Genomic DNA, 14,461 nt, shown 5'->3' with positions numbered 1-14,461 from the left:
CATTCCTCCTTCTGCCATCACCCACAGCCATTTTTCTTGTCACCTGTGACTTTTCCATCACTTAAGAATTTTCTCTTGACCTGAAAATTGGATTGTCATCTCAAGATGGATCATGAAAGGAGGAAACATTGCTCAATGAATCCATTCCTAACTCCCCTCTGTGAAACAGTGGGAAGCAATGTCAGGATATGTGATGTTCATCCATCACTGCCAAAGTGTCTCAGGAACCATCAGTTTCTGCTGCCCTTTCCTGCAGCCACCTCTACATGGCCAAGCTACTCCAGGTGATGTAAAATAAGTTTTGGCAAGGGAAACTTGCTGGAAGAACAGGAAATAAGGCAAGAAGGACAGATTTCTTATTTCTTTACTCTTCTGAGAAGTTTTGGGGGGAGTTGAGCTCACTCAGGCCCTTTCTGGGGGTCTGCAAGGGAGATGATGCTGGGAAAATAACGAAGGAACACTTTTTATCATCTCCACATATGGGGAGGTATCACTTTGTCCTCATACCTGGCAGGGCAAATGCAGTTTGGGAAGCTGGGCCTTATTACCTGACTCCAGACTTTGCATTAACCACTGCATTTCAATTCACTTCTGCTGCTGAGCAGTGCACCAGGCTGAGGATTTACAGGGAGAGTGTTGACATGGCTTTGAACTGGGGCTGGAGACTTAAACTACAGTAGTGGTCTTCATCTCTAGAAGCACTGCATTTATAAAATTAAAAGAAAAAACAATCCCAGTTAACCTGCAGGCCTACTCCTGATGCAGGAGTCTACAATTGTGTCTGCTTTCATCAGGAAAGAGGAGAGGTACATTTGTCAGTGCAGTGTTAAACACGAGATGCTGAGTTGCCAGGAGGAACATATTTGTTATGACAGGCAAGATGAAGTACCCACTGTCTTTTAACCAAGTAAATATTGCAGGACTGCTCATTAAAATGCAGAGATCTGTCTTCATCTGTTGGACCCCCTTTCTGCAGTTCCAAATTTTGAGGTGGTGACTGGAGAGGAGTTCAGCTACCAGAGCTTGGATTAGACAGTGTGGATTTCCCTCTGCAGCTTTTGCTGCCCCACCATCATTAAAGACAGAATGCTTGCTCTGTGCACATGAAATTGAAAATTAGTATTTCCAGTGAGAGAAATGTGATTGCAGAATGAGAGTGGAAAGGGAAAAAAATAAGTATCCTACTTTTGCTAGCTTGGAGATAACTTGGATGCGATGAAATAAAAAGTGATGCAGATTTTTAGATTCAGTCCCTCTAAAGTGAGTAAACACTAAAAGGGCTTCTGTTAAAAATGATGGTTTCAGTTGTTCAGAAAATACTCTCACCCCTCTCCTGATCAACTCCTGGAGTGGAAATTAGAAAACCTTTCTTGAGGAGACCTTTCCAGCTAACATTGCAGTTACCTCATCTTCTCCTTTTCCCCATTAAACCTCCCATTCAAACGCAAAGCACACACTTCACCAGAGGAAAAGATGATTTCCTAGGGCCAGGTGGGGTTTTTTTTTAGCACTTGAATCCAACTGAGTAACAAAGGGAAGAATAACACACTTCAAGCCTTCAAATCATCCATTTTGCAAAGCCCTCCAGCTGTCGGGGGGGCTGTCAGCACATGCTGGCTGAGTTCACCCATCACAAACTCCTCATCCCACGGTACATTTGTTCAAATGAAAGGTGCCTCTTGCAGAATAAATCTCAAGGAATGTATTGCCATTAACTGCAACCATTGTTGGTGCCTCTGACTGAAAATCCTTCGGAAATTTCTTATTAAGGGAAGTGCTTCTGTGGCAGGGGACAGGGAGCAATTGTGTGCAGGATTTGTATGGCTTCAGTCTGCTGGGAAGCATTGATAGGATGAACTGAAGTGGATTGGAGAAATATCCCTGTGAAAACTTCTGTTAATTTTATAATAGCATGTTCCAGCAGCGAGGCAGGAAGAAAAGCTTCTCTAATGGCTGTAATGTGGGTTATTTTGCTTGACTTGCTGTCTCAGTTCAAGCTGACATGTCCTTCTGAGGCCATCTGTGACAGGCTTCTTGTAAAGGAAACTGTCCACATCTAGATGCTGGAGTTTGAAAGGACCACCAAACTTTGTAAAAAACCCCAAAGTACAGATGTTACAAAAGGTAAAGTTCTCTGAAAACACCTTTATGTGGCTTTAAGAATAAAACTGAGATTAACACCTCCAGGTGCAACAGTCTTTTCATAGAGAATCCAGACTCACTCAGCTCAGAGGTTTCTAGGCAAACCTCCCACTTCCCACAAATTGATTTTAAATGCACAAACAAACAAGTAAACAAACAAACATTGACGGGTTTTTTGCAAAATATTACTATGCTGATTCATTTCATGGCATCCTGAGTTTATTCCTGAGAGAAGAGCATTGCAATTTAGAGAGCTGGGCAGGACTCACAAAGACAGTGGAAGTCAGAGAAACTCTTTGTTGTGGTTTCAGTGCTCAGGTAATTACACATATATCTGAATATATAGTATTCAGATATATATGTAATACATATACTATATATATGTATTAAAAATAAAATGCATATATATACAGATATATACATATATATAAAAAAATACATATATGCATTATATAACATATATAAATACATGAATATCTGAATTAAAGGACTGCCAGAGCATTTCTGTAAAGCCTGGGTATTTTAGCATGCCAGGGGTTTTTAGGAGCTGAAAAATATGTGTATCTCTGCATCCTAATACTCAAAATACTCTCCTGGTGTGGGGAAGCAGCTGGGACACCTGGTCCCTGCTTTACACTTCACATCTGGGTTTTCTTCTCTACGAAGCAGATCCACAGAGATTAAAGTGTTTTTCCTGCCCTCCTTTGGACTCCTGCAGGGAGGGACAGCCCTCCCAGCTCCTACATTTTAGTCTCAGGACACTCCTGGAGCAGAGGTGGATGTTTCTGACCACCCAGCCTGGATTATCCCTGCCAGGGGAACGCAGCCCCCGTGGGTGCTGCAGGGAGGTGCCAGCAGGCAGCAAGATAAGGTTTAGCTAAGGTTTGTCTTTCCTCTTCAGGGCTCACAGCCACAGCTGGGAAAGACTCACCAGGATCCCTCTCTTGTCACCTCTCCTGCTTGACAGGCAGCCCGTGCCAAGCACGGGGGGTGTCAAAACACGGTGTTATTTTGTGAGGAGCACCAGGTGCCTGCAGAGGAAGAAATTGCTGGTTTACCTGGTGTTTAAGGCACGTTAATAATACAGTTACTTTGATTTCTTAAACTCTAACTAAAGGCTGTATTCAAAAGCTGCTGTCTTCAGCGCCTTTGCAATTGAATTACAGTCCCCCACACCGTATTTTTGGATCTTAAATAATTCTCTTTTGTGATTGCTTGACAAGAATCAGACGTCCTCCCACCCCATGCCAGTGTCTACTGCATGTTTAATGTCTTTATCTGGTTCTTCTTGCATTAGTCATCTGAGTGTTTGACAGGTATACATCCCGGGCTCTTTAAGTATATTTTTATTCATCTATTCATGGGCTCAGTGCAGGGTCTGATATCCATCAGTGCCATTGCCTGAAATTAAAGTTAAACTCTTCTCTCCCGAGGATTAGCACAAACAGATCCTGGTGATGATTTATTTAAACCCAACTTTTCTCTCCACCAGCAGGAGCGCTGTCTTCAGGACTCAGCTTCATCCAGCTGGCTGCAAATCCCAAGTACTCGGCTGTGGCACAGGGTGGGAGTGTGGGATGGGAAATGACCACATAGAGGTGACCCTGCAGCCCTTACAGCCTCCCCTGAAGATGGTCTGGGTGCTTACATTGTCTTTTGGATGTTTGGAGCTTTAGCACTGCTAGGGCATTGTCCATTTTGGTGTTTGGTAGTGTGCCTTGCTTTGATGCCAAATTCCAGTTTCCTTATCAAAGTTCCACAGCAGCCTCCGGGTTTAATGTTGCATTTGGAGCTGGGAAATATGGACACAGCCCTTCCAACTGCAAGATGGTTCAGGAGGAATGAATCAGACAAAAAGGTTTCCATGGCTCAGGTCCTGCTGTCTGCTGCTCAGCTTGTGCTCCTGCTGTGTGCTGAATTCCTGGAACCAGGATTGCTCTCTGATGGGGCAGTGCCTCCTCAGCAGCAGCAGTTGAGGTGGCTTGGCAGGACAGGAGAAATTCAATCTGGCAGCATGGGGAGAGGTGGGGAAAGTTTGAGGGGAAGGGGAAATCATTTGGTCACCTCAGAGCACAGGAAAGGGGCTGGGAGAGGCCACGAGTGCTTAGGGAAATGCTGAGAGGGAAGGGCTGGAGTGGAAGGGGGAGCAGTGGGGATGGGGTTGTCTGTGCCAAAGGTTTGATATCCATCCCCAGACCTCCCTGATCTCCATCTCTAGACACTGCTCTTGTCAGAGCACCTCTCCCTACACTGGTGCTCCTATTGCCTCTCCCCACCACAACTTCTCCTTCCTTTCCCCAAAAACCTTGGTCTGCTGTCCTGCAAGATGACAAAGAGCACCGTGTCAGTGTGCCATGGGTCAGCTTTCCTGGTTCTCTCTTGCTGACAGCTCTGTCTGTAGGATCAGCAGCTCCCATCCCTAACCACAATCCTCTGACAGGCAGGAGGAAGGATCTGGGGGTGAAATGGCATTTTTGACTTGGTCAGCTGGGATCAGGATCCTGCTGATGCTCGGGGCTCTTTGGCTGTCCCTGGAAGTCTGACATTGGTGTGTGCCAGTGCCCTCGGTGAGCCTGGGTGAACTTTGAGCACACCTTTACCCTCAGAATTCCTGCTTTAATATTCCTGGAACATGGCTGGAAATTTCATCTGAGACCAGAGCAAGCCAGCAGTAAGTTAGTCCCTTCCTACTCAAATTATTCTGTGAATTCAAACACTGTTCAGGGTTCAAGGCACAACATGATGCCAAAGGAGAGCCAAAAATGGCTTGTAGATGGTACTTCTTTGATGCAGGAGTCAAATAACAAGGGGTGAGAAATATTCCTGTTTTACAGACTTCACACTCCATAAGGTAAACATATATTGTCTGAATTCACTTAGAATGGACTCAGTGTTTGGCTCTGGAGAAAGCATGGCTGCACTGGCCATGCTAAAATAAGAAATAAACACCAACATATTTGGGATTTGAAGTTTGTGTTGCAAATAATGTATGAAAATAAGTCAAGGCACAGCTAAATAGTCAAATATTCATATACTGACATAGGTAAGGTTAATTCTAAATAACTTACATCTAACATCTAATTTTAATGCCACTTTGTTTTGTACAGTGAATTTCAAATATATTTTAAAAAATCTCTATTGTCTCCCCAGCATTACCAGAAATGAGTCTTTTAAAGAACTACTTTTAAGTAAGGCGAAAATGCACACAAAGTAAATACTTTTGGAAAATCTGTTGCTGCTTGCTGCAGCCTCAGTTTTCCAATATAAAAAGTGATATTTGACTTAGGGAATTTTGAGGGTTATATGCAGATTTCCACATTTCAGCCTTATTTATTATGTTCTGAATGATTTGAGATGAAAATAAGTACTTTTTGGCAGTTTTTGATGCTGAGATACTTTTAGTGACAGAGTCTTACTCAGTGAGGATTCTTAACTTTCTTCCTCCCCTGGTGAAGCTTTTTTGGTTGACACTGAGTAACGATCAGCCTTTAAATTTGCATAGATGCCTCCACAGATAGGAAATGCCAAATGACTTAGAAAAGTAAAGGCAGTTAACTTAAAAGAGAAGATCTCTTCTACTTTTTGGACAAGATAGGGAGCAAAACTCCACAGTTCTAGTGATATAAAATTATCCAAATTAGGATGTGAAATTGCTTTAGGGACTTCTTTGATGTTATGTTTGTATGGGATCTGGCAAATTAAAGATGATGGCAGATGCCTAATTCCAGGACAAATTAGATCAGTTTTGTTTTTCTGAGATTACTCAGCTATCGATTTATTTTACCTTATCTGGCTTATGCTGAATTTTCTCTACTTCTAGAAGGAAAAATTTTATTAATTTGTTAATTTTTTGTTGAGACAGATGAATGTGAAAATGTTGTGGTTTTTTCCCTATGTGTACACCACTGTCCTAGAACCTGAAAAACTGTAGCAGTTTTTCCAGCCATCCAGGTACATCAGCTAAAATTCTAGCAATGGCTTTCCTCCCTTTCTTCTGTATTTTGGGGGATGTAGTGAAGATGCATTATCTAAAACAAGCAAACAATATCTCTGAGAATAAACACCTCAATTTTTCATGGGAAAAAATTGGCAAATCTGTCTTTTAAGGAAAAGAGGGGTGTTTTTAATAGTTATAAATATTTTTTCCATTTGAAATTTCATTTTTCCTTATTATTTTCCTTATGTTTCCTAATTTTCCTTAGTTAAATTTTTCAGTATTTCCTTTAATCCTCTTAAATTTTTTGCTATAATATGAAAAAAAAAAAAGCTACTAGAAACAGTTTCATAAAATCTGTACTGATGGGAAAAAAAAAGGAGCAAAATCCTGTTCTTTGACTCTCCTGGGAGCAGTGTTTTTGGGTTGATACTCCATTTCATTCCCATCCTTTAGCAGGAATTGCCCCTCTCCCCCCACCCCTGATCACCCAGTGTGTAGTGCTGTCCAAACCTGCTGTGGTACACCTGGCCTGGCTCCAGAGGCATTTGTGGATTCACAGAGGACATCCCAACATCCCATGGCTTTATTTGTCTCAGTGACAGCCCCCCGGAGTGCTTTGCATCTGTTGAAAAGTCATCTTTAATTCTTTTCTTTTCTCTTTGCCTTTTCTTCTTTGGAATGCAGAGGGACCAACTGGTAACTTGTATTCACGTTTTTATATCCTGAGATGATTGTGAGCAACACATCTTTTAAGAACATTTGTCCCCTTTAACAAATACCAGATTCTACTTAGATGATAATGGAATTCAGATGAGTTCTTCCGAGCATTGAATTGTTAGCATTTTGCATCCACTTTTATAATTGAATGTTGTGCCAAGTTTACTGATATTTCCTTTTTTTTCTTTCTTTCATCTCTTAACTGTGCCTGTTTTGTCACTCCCCATCGTGGTGATAGCAAGACCATGGGGAGGGAACTGGATATTTGCACACAGGGTTATTCTCACAGAATAGAAAGGGAGCAAATTCCAGACTGTGAGAAATTCAAAGGATGATGATCAGGAAAGCAATAATTTTTTAATGTCTTATTGTGCTGGCTTTGGCTGGGGCAGAGTTAATTTTCCTCCCTGAGGCCACTGTAGGCTGTGGATTTGGGATCTGTGCTGGAAGCAGAGCTGGTGACACAGGGATGTAGAAGCAGAGTTGGGTGACAGGGGATTGGGAAGCAGAGTTTGGTGACACAGGGATCTGGAAGCAATGTTGGTGACACGGGGATTTGGAAGCAGAGCTAGTGACACAGGGGTGTGGAAGCAGAGCTGGTGACACAGGGGTGTGGAAGCAGAGCTGGTGACACAGGGATGTCCTCACACAGAGCCAAGGCTTTTTCTGCTCCTCACCACCCCGTAGAGAGGGGCTGGAGGAGCACCAAGACAGGTGAACCCGAGGGACTCAAGGGATATTTCCTGTGTTCAGTGTGTAGGGTTTTGTCTTCCTGAGGGATGGGGGCTGCTGAACACCTGCCCAGCAGAAGCAGGGAATGAATTCCTTGGTTAGATTTCCTTGCTTTTGCACAGCTGTTGCTTTCCCTGTTAACCTGTCTGATCTCAACCCAGGAGTTTTCTCACCTCTACCCCGTGGTTCTCTCCCCAGTCCCCCTGAGGGGAAGTGAGGGGCTGACACTTTGGACTCCACCATGGCACTTCCTCCCAGTGCAGCCAGGATGCTGCTTTTGGGATTAGTTCTTGCAGCACAGAGAGCACAGAGAGAGGCTGAAGTCTTAGGAAGAAGCTTCAAGAGTTTGAGGAACTGCTCAAGAGACTAAAGGTTTCTGGGTGCACAATTTGCTGTGTATTGAAATGTGGATGTGCACTTGAGTGTATCTATTTATCTCTACTCTCCTCATTGTCCTGACTGTTTTACACAGCTATTGATCACTGGGAAATGGGCTGGTCTGACCATCTCCTCCTCCTTTTGACAAGAGTTTGCTGCTGAAGCAAGGGGTCCCTGGCATTGAACATTTTCCATGGAACACACATGTGATCCAGCCTTCTTTTTCTGTGGCTCAGTAAAATGCATCCAGACAGCTGGATAAGTGTGGGATCGATATGTCTGATTTAACTGCTTTAAATGCCTTCAATTCCTGCTCCTCTCCAGCTGAGCTCTCATGTGGAAAACCTCACAAGCACTAGAATTGCTCTGAAGTCCAGAAAACTCTTTGTCTTCCCACTTCTGGCTCATTCCAGCTCAGCTCCATTGACTCTGTGAAGTTCCACTTGACTTCCACAAATAATTATGTAAAATTTCCATAAAAGTGAAATGGAAATGGGATCTCTGTTAAGGAGCAGGATAATGGCTTCTGAGTCCCCAGGCTTGCTATCTGTGGCTGGTGACAATGATGCTGTGACATTCCAATGACTTCCTGCAACTTTGGTGGTTAAAAAAAAAAAGAATGGCTTCTATTCTACAAGGACCTTATTTACTCCAACACACCTCAAATGCCAACGTGTTCCTACCTTTTTTATCCCTTTAACATGACACTAAGTTTCCCCCCTCCTGTGTTATGTAACTCAATTATATGCAAACCTTGAATGTCATTTTCTAATTCTCCGTGGTTCATTTGAAAGTCTTGTAAAATAAAACTTATTGGTGTGTTCATTAAAATGTCAGAAATATTTTTGACTTCAATTAGATACTACAGTAGTTTTATCCAAATTGTGCGTTTAGTACAATAACTATGTCAGGAGGATGTAATTAACAGCAATTTAAATGAACAATTGTCTTAAATTTTTCTGGCTCTTCATGCATGATAACTTAATCAAACAGCAAAGTTCTCACAGACTTACCCATTTTAGAGAGAGGTGAAACACTATAAACTCATATTTAAAAAGTCAGATTGAAAGCCATAAAACTACTGAGCTAAGGAAGGGGTAAAAAAACAGAATGCAGAAGTGTAGCTCCCTTCAGTGTCAGCACATTGCAGCCACAGCCAGCTGGAAATAGGACAATTTAGGGCATGGTCACCAATTTTGAGGACTGAAAGGTCAGAAGCATAGAATCCCAGAATGGTTTGGATTGGAAGGGATCCAGTACATGGGCAGACACCTTCCACTAGCCCAGGTTGCTCCAAGCTTTGTCCAGCCTGGCCTTGGAGCACTTCCAGGGATCCAGGGGCAGCCACAGCTTCTCTGGGCAGCCTGTGCCAGGGCCTGCCCATCCCCATCTGAAACAAGTTCTTCCTTATGTCCAGTCTGGTGCCCTTGGTCACAGGGATTGCTAAAAAGTGCTTTTTATAAGCTTTTTTTACGTATTGAAATGTTGCCATAAGGTCTCACCAAACCCTTCCCTTCTCCAGGCTGAACATGCCAACTCCCTCAGCCTGTCCCAGCCCTCAGGGCACCCTCGTGTCCCTCCCTGGGGCTTTCTGCTCTATTTGCTGCCATCACTGTGGCATAAAAGAGCAGGCACTGCTCAGTGAAGGCTGTGCCTCCTTGTTTGCTTCTGGCTTGAGTGGCTTTAAACGCAGTTGTGTGAAAACCACTTCATCAGACAATGTTTTAGACAGGATTGGTCCTGGTGGCTGAGGAAACCATGGCTCCAGAAGCACCCAGCTTTCTTTTGGAAATAAGGATCCCACTCCGTAGTGCCACACACAGTTTTATAATAATTACAGAACTTGGTTAGATTATTTGTGTTATTCCTTTTCATTCAAACACATCAGTTTGTCAAAACAGACATTTTGTAGTAAAGTCTGTTTTTGTTGAGCACCTTGATTGGTTTTTGGTTGTTTGTTGTTTTGGGGTTTTTTTTTGTTTGTTTGTTTTGTTTCCATTTAAGGATTGTTTGAAAACACTTGTAAAGGTCAATATAAATTTTCTTGATTCATTTATGACTTTATTCTCAACTGCAAGCTAACTGTAAAATGTGCAAAATACAGAAAAGAAACTCCAACAAAACCTTTCCCTTGGCCTAAAGTTAGCCAGGAATTTGTAGACAGGTGACAAAACAAAACCTAAACCCATCCAAAGGCTCCTGAAATAGAGGAGAAAAGCATCCCTTGCCCACCTTCAGTGATCACAGCTTCAGCTGAAACAATGCAAACCACTCAGGACGTGGCCAAAGCTGCTCCTCCAGCTGCTGCAGCTTTAAATAAATAAACCCAAGAGCTGGAGCACACAGAGCAAGTTCTGTGTCAGGTGAGGTGGTCAGCATCTCAAAGGGCCTCTCCTTTGGGATGGGCAAGGGGAATTCCTTGGTCTGAGAGCTTGTGAGTGAGAAAAACTTAGTCTTGACACAGTCTGGGTCCCTGGGGACTCTCCTGTTCCCAGAGCTTTTTTGTGCCTGGTTTGAAACCACTTTGCCCTTGGTGCACCACAAAAACGAGCTGGGCTCCCCTGGCATCGACCTCACCTGACCATTGAAACTGGGTTTGGCCACATCTTCAATCTGCCAGCCAAACCAGCAGCTCCAGCTTTAGCACCAAGAGTCACTGAGGTGTGGAGTTGGTGCTGTAAGAGCTGTGCACCCTCAGGAAGGTTCTGCTGATGGGCAGAGCCCACCCTCACAGTTCCCTGCCAGGAGGAGGGAGCCAGGGCAAAGGATGTGTCTGTGATGTGCAAACTCCTGCACAAGTTGCACGGTTTCCCCTTTTCCTGGTGCCAGAGCATAAATAAAAGACCAGCTCTGTGAAGAGCTCCTCAGCAGAATAAAACAGAGGAGAGATTAATCTGCAGTGGGTTACCTTTGTATTCGGCTGTGGGGTTTGCTGTCTCTTCTCCAAGCAATATTGGCTGTTCCGTGAGCTATAAAGGAATTTTCAGCTGCTTTTTCTTGCTGGCTTTCATTGCTGTTTTTTAATTAAAGCTTAAGGAATTAAATGAAGCGGGGATGCTGGGGTTGCACAAGGATGAGAAAAGATCAGGCAGTCAAATCCAGCGAGGGGCAGTGGGGCACAGGCTGAGTCTTGGATTATCATCCTCAATGATTGTTTTTTCCACTTTAAAGAAGAAACATTGATGCATTTTAAGCATCTGGGAGAGGCTGAAAACTTACAGCTGTCTGGGAGAATTAGATCTGGAGCAGATTGGGAGCTACTTTATTAAGATTTTGGGTGTGATTTGCAGAAGATGCACCAGCAGAAGGCTTCTTTCTGTGCTATCATTTTGGGGAAGGAGAAATGAATAATCAAATGCTTAATAAGAGATCTACCTGTTTGGAAGGGAACATCTATTGTGTGAGGCATAACTCTCCCTAATACAGCAGTACATCTATTTATTAGGCACAAACATTTGTAACAGTGATTGTTTTGTTTACAGACTGTGGCCACATTGTGTAATTTAGCTGCAAGGTGCCATATTTAATTGAGATGGGGGAGGAAATGAGGCTATCAGCCACGCTCCTAATATTTACAGACATGGAGCTCTGCTTTTCCATTACTCTTGTAATGGATGCAGGTTTGAATTAATTTTTAGAACTGCCAGGAATAGCAGCATATTGCATTCTCTCACTATTTTATGTTCTGTGTCCCTGCAGTGTCTCTTGATTGCTACTCATTAGAAACAGGCTACACTTGTGTTTACCAGAACAAAAAATATTCCCTTTCCTCACTGCACCTTGCAATCCAAACTTTGCCTTTGATTTAGAAATATGCAAATGAAATATTTAAAAGTTTCAAAGACTGTATCTTCTGCCGTTTTAAGCAATGATGAGATTTTATGATGAGCTGGGAAGATTTTAAATTATATTTTGTGTGCCATAGGCAAGAGAACTGTGGTAATTCCTTTGCCTCATTTTCTTTTATGGGAATAATAATGTCTGTTTATCTGGATATGAGCACCAGGGTTTTATTTTCATGGTGTGGTGGGATAATGACTGGATAGGTGAAGTGCTGGGCTGGGCTGGGGAGAGCCATGGGCAGTTTCTGGATGTTTTCAAAGCTGTGGGCTTGCTCTTACATCTCTGTGGGATTTGGCTTTGAAGTTGTCCCTGTTTGTACCACCGAGATAACAATTCTGTTGGGGCACCCACAGAGAAGTGTCACGTTGATGACAATCCAATTTTGGGGTGAAACTTCCCATATTTTGCCAGTTTTCTGGGCTCACTCTTCTTCAGGGCTCAGCTGCTTTACTTACATGGGTGCCAGTGGATACCTGTGTAAAAATTATAGCACAGGGACTTGTGAGTGGCCTTCACACAGCTGAATTTGATTCTGGAAGATTCCTTTTAACACATTTTATTTTTATTTTAATCTGAATTGCGTTTTGAAGGCTTTGAACTGTGTTATGTTTGGATAACTGTATAGGATTTTGCGGAATATGCAGCAGCTTAGGTCACACCATGGAATCCCAGAATGGTTTGGGATAGAAGGGACCTTACAGCCCATCCAATGCCACCCCTGCCATGGGCAGGGACACCTTCCACTGTCCCAGGTTGCTCCAAGCCCTGTCCAGCCTGGTCTTGGACACTGCCAGGGATCCAGGGGTAGCCACAGCTTCTCTGGGCACCCTGTGCCAGGGCCTGCCCACCCTCACAGGGAGGAATTTCTTCCCTATCTCCCATCTAACCCTGCCCTCTTTCAGCCTAAAACCCTTTTCACTCATCCTGATGCTCCATGCCCAGATGAAAAGTCCTTTTCCAGCCTTTTGTAGGCTCCCTTTAGGCACTGGAAGTATCAGGTGTAAGCTTCCAAGCAGAAGGTTATTATAACATGGCAAGAGTGGAAAATCAGGGGGATCTCAGGAACTCCTTGACATTTACCGCTGTCAGACCCTGAAGGGAGTTTGGGTGTGCAGAGTCCTGGGAGTAAAGTTTCTATCAGTGCATCCACCCTTGAATCTCTTTCTACATTTCAAGGGCTGGTCTCTGAATGTGTGTCCTTGAACAGGGCACACTCAGGGTCACCAGGGAGCTGATCTGGGCTTCACTGGTGATGGAAACACTCAGATCCTTGGAGCAATTGCCTGAAATAAATGGTGTCTCATACACAGCACTGTTGAACACAGAAGATTTATCCCTATCACATAGATGGACAAAAACTATTGCTCTCTGAAGCTGCTGGTTGCTTGTTTGGTAATCCAGCTAAAACATAAGCTTTAATTAAGCCAAATTTCAAATTTGCTGTGGGAAATAATGTGACATTGTCAGATTCTAATTCTTTATTTGAGGCTGGAGAAGCTGAGTTGCTAAGAGACAGCATTTTTTATTTTACAAAATGTTACTCTACTTCATAGTTTATATTTAATATTCGATGTCTGGTGTTTATATAATGCCAATCTCAGCACATCAGACAGAGTTTGCTCACTGTGAGAGAGGAAGTGGAACAGAGGGAGCCTCTCTGGAGGTGGCAGCAGGGTTAGGGAGTGATCTCCTCCAGCCCTGGACTCCTCCAGAAGCTGGGGCTGCTGCACTACAGAGCACACAGGAAACTTTCCCAGCTCTTTGTTCCCTTCTGACTTTCTCAGTCCTGCCTTTGGTCTCCCTGGCTGCTGAGCGTTTCCTTGGCAGCACTGACAGCAAGAGAGACATTCCTATCCATCTCATGAGTCACCACTGCCTCTTTCCAAAGCCTGTTCCTTCTATCCAACAGCATCCCATGAATGCTCTGCTTGGTCCAGAGGATCCTGTCATTTCTCCCCCTGGTGCCAGCCCCTGAATCACTTCATTGCCCATTCCTCCACGTGGTCTGGCAATTAGTCACTTTGCTGCTTGCACATCCCACAGAGCCCCCTGCTCGGAGAGACACAGTGCACAAAGGCATTTCCAGGGGGATGGATGGATGTCTTTCCATTGCCTAAGCAGCAGTGAAAAGAGTGCAGCTGGTGGAGCAGTGATGCTGTGAGGGCATGTTCCCACTCTTAGGCATTTCCTTTCCTCCCTGGAGGCTTTTGCCTGCAGCCAGAGAAATATCTTCATTGCAGCTGAGAAATAATAAAATACCATTAACACTTATCACTGTCTGGGCTTTGTGAAAGCCATTCTGAGCTGGCAGTGTAGTGCTGAATAGGACAAACAGCATGAGAGATGCTTTAATTAGTGTACAGGCAGTTAAGCTCAATAAGTCTGGGTTCAATGAAAAGGTTGCTGTAGTGCAGTGATGCTCATTCCAGTTGCCCACATATTTTAAGAAAACAAACCCTTCTCGCTAATACTTGGCACGGCTTGAGTTCTAAAATCAAGTTTTAAAAGTCAAATGTTTCTTTCTTTCTCATGCACTCAGAGGTAGAAGGTAAAAGATTCTCTGTGTGTATTGTAAGGACCATCTATATTTTAGATTTGATGGAAATAAACCTTACAATGAAATCCACCCTCAGGGATCCCATCAGAGAACACTGGTCACATCAAAATATCCAATATTTTGATATGTTTTGCTTCAGCTAAATATCCACTCCA

Source organism: Passer domesticus, chromosome 7 (assembly GCF_036417665.1).
Source record: "Passer domesticus isolate bPasDom1 chromosome 7, bPasDom1.hap1, whole genome shotgun sequence".
Lineage (NCBI taxonomy): Eukaryota > Metazoa > Chordata > Aves > Passeriformes > Passeridae > Passer > Passer domesticus.
This window is presented reverse-complemented; position numbering follows the sequence as displayed.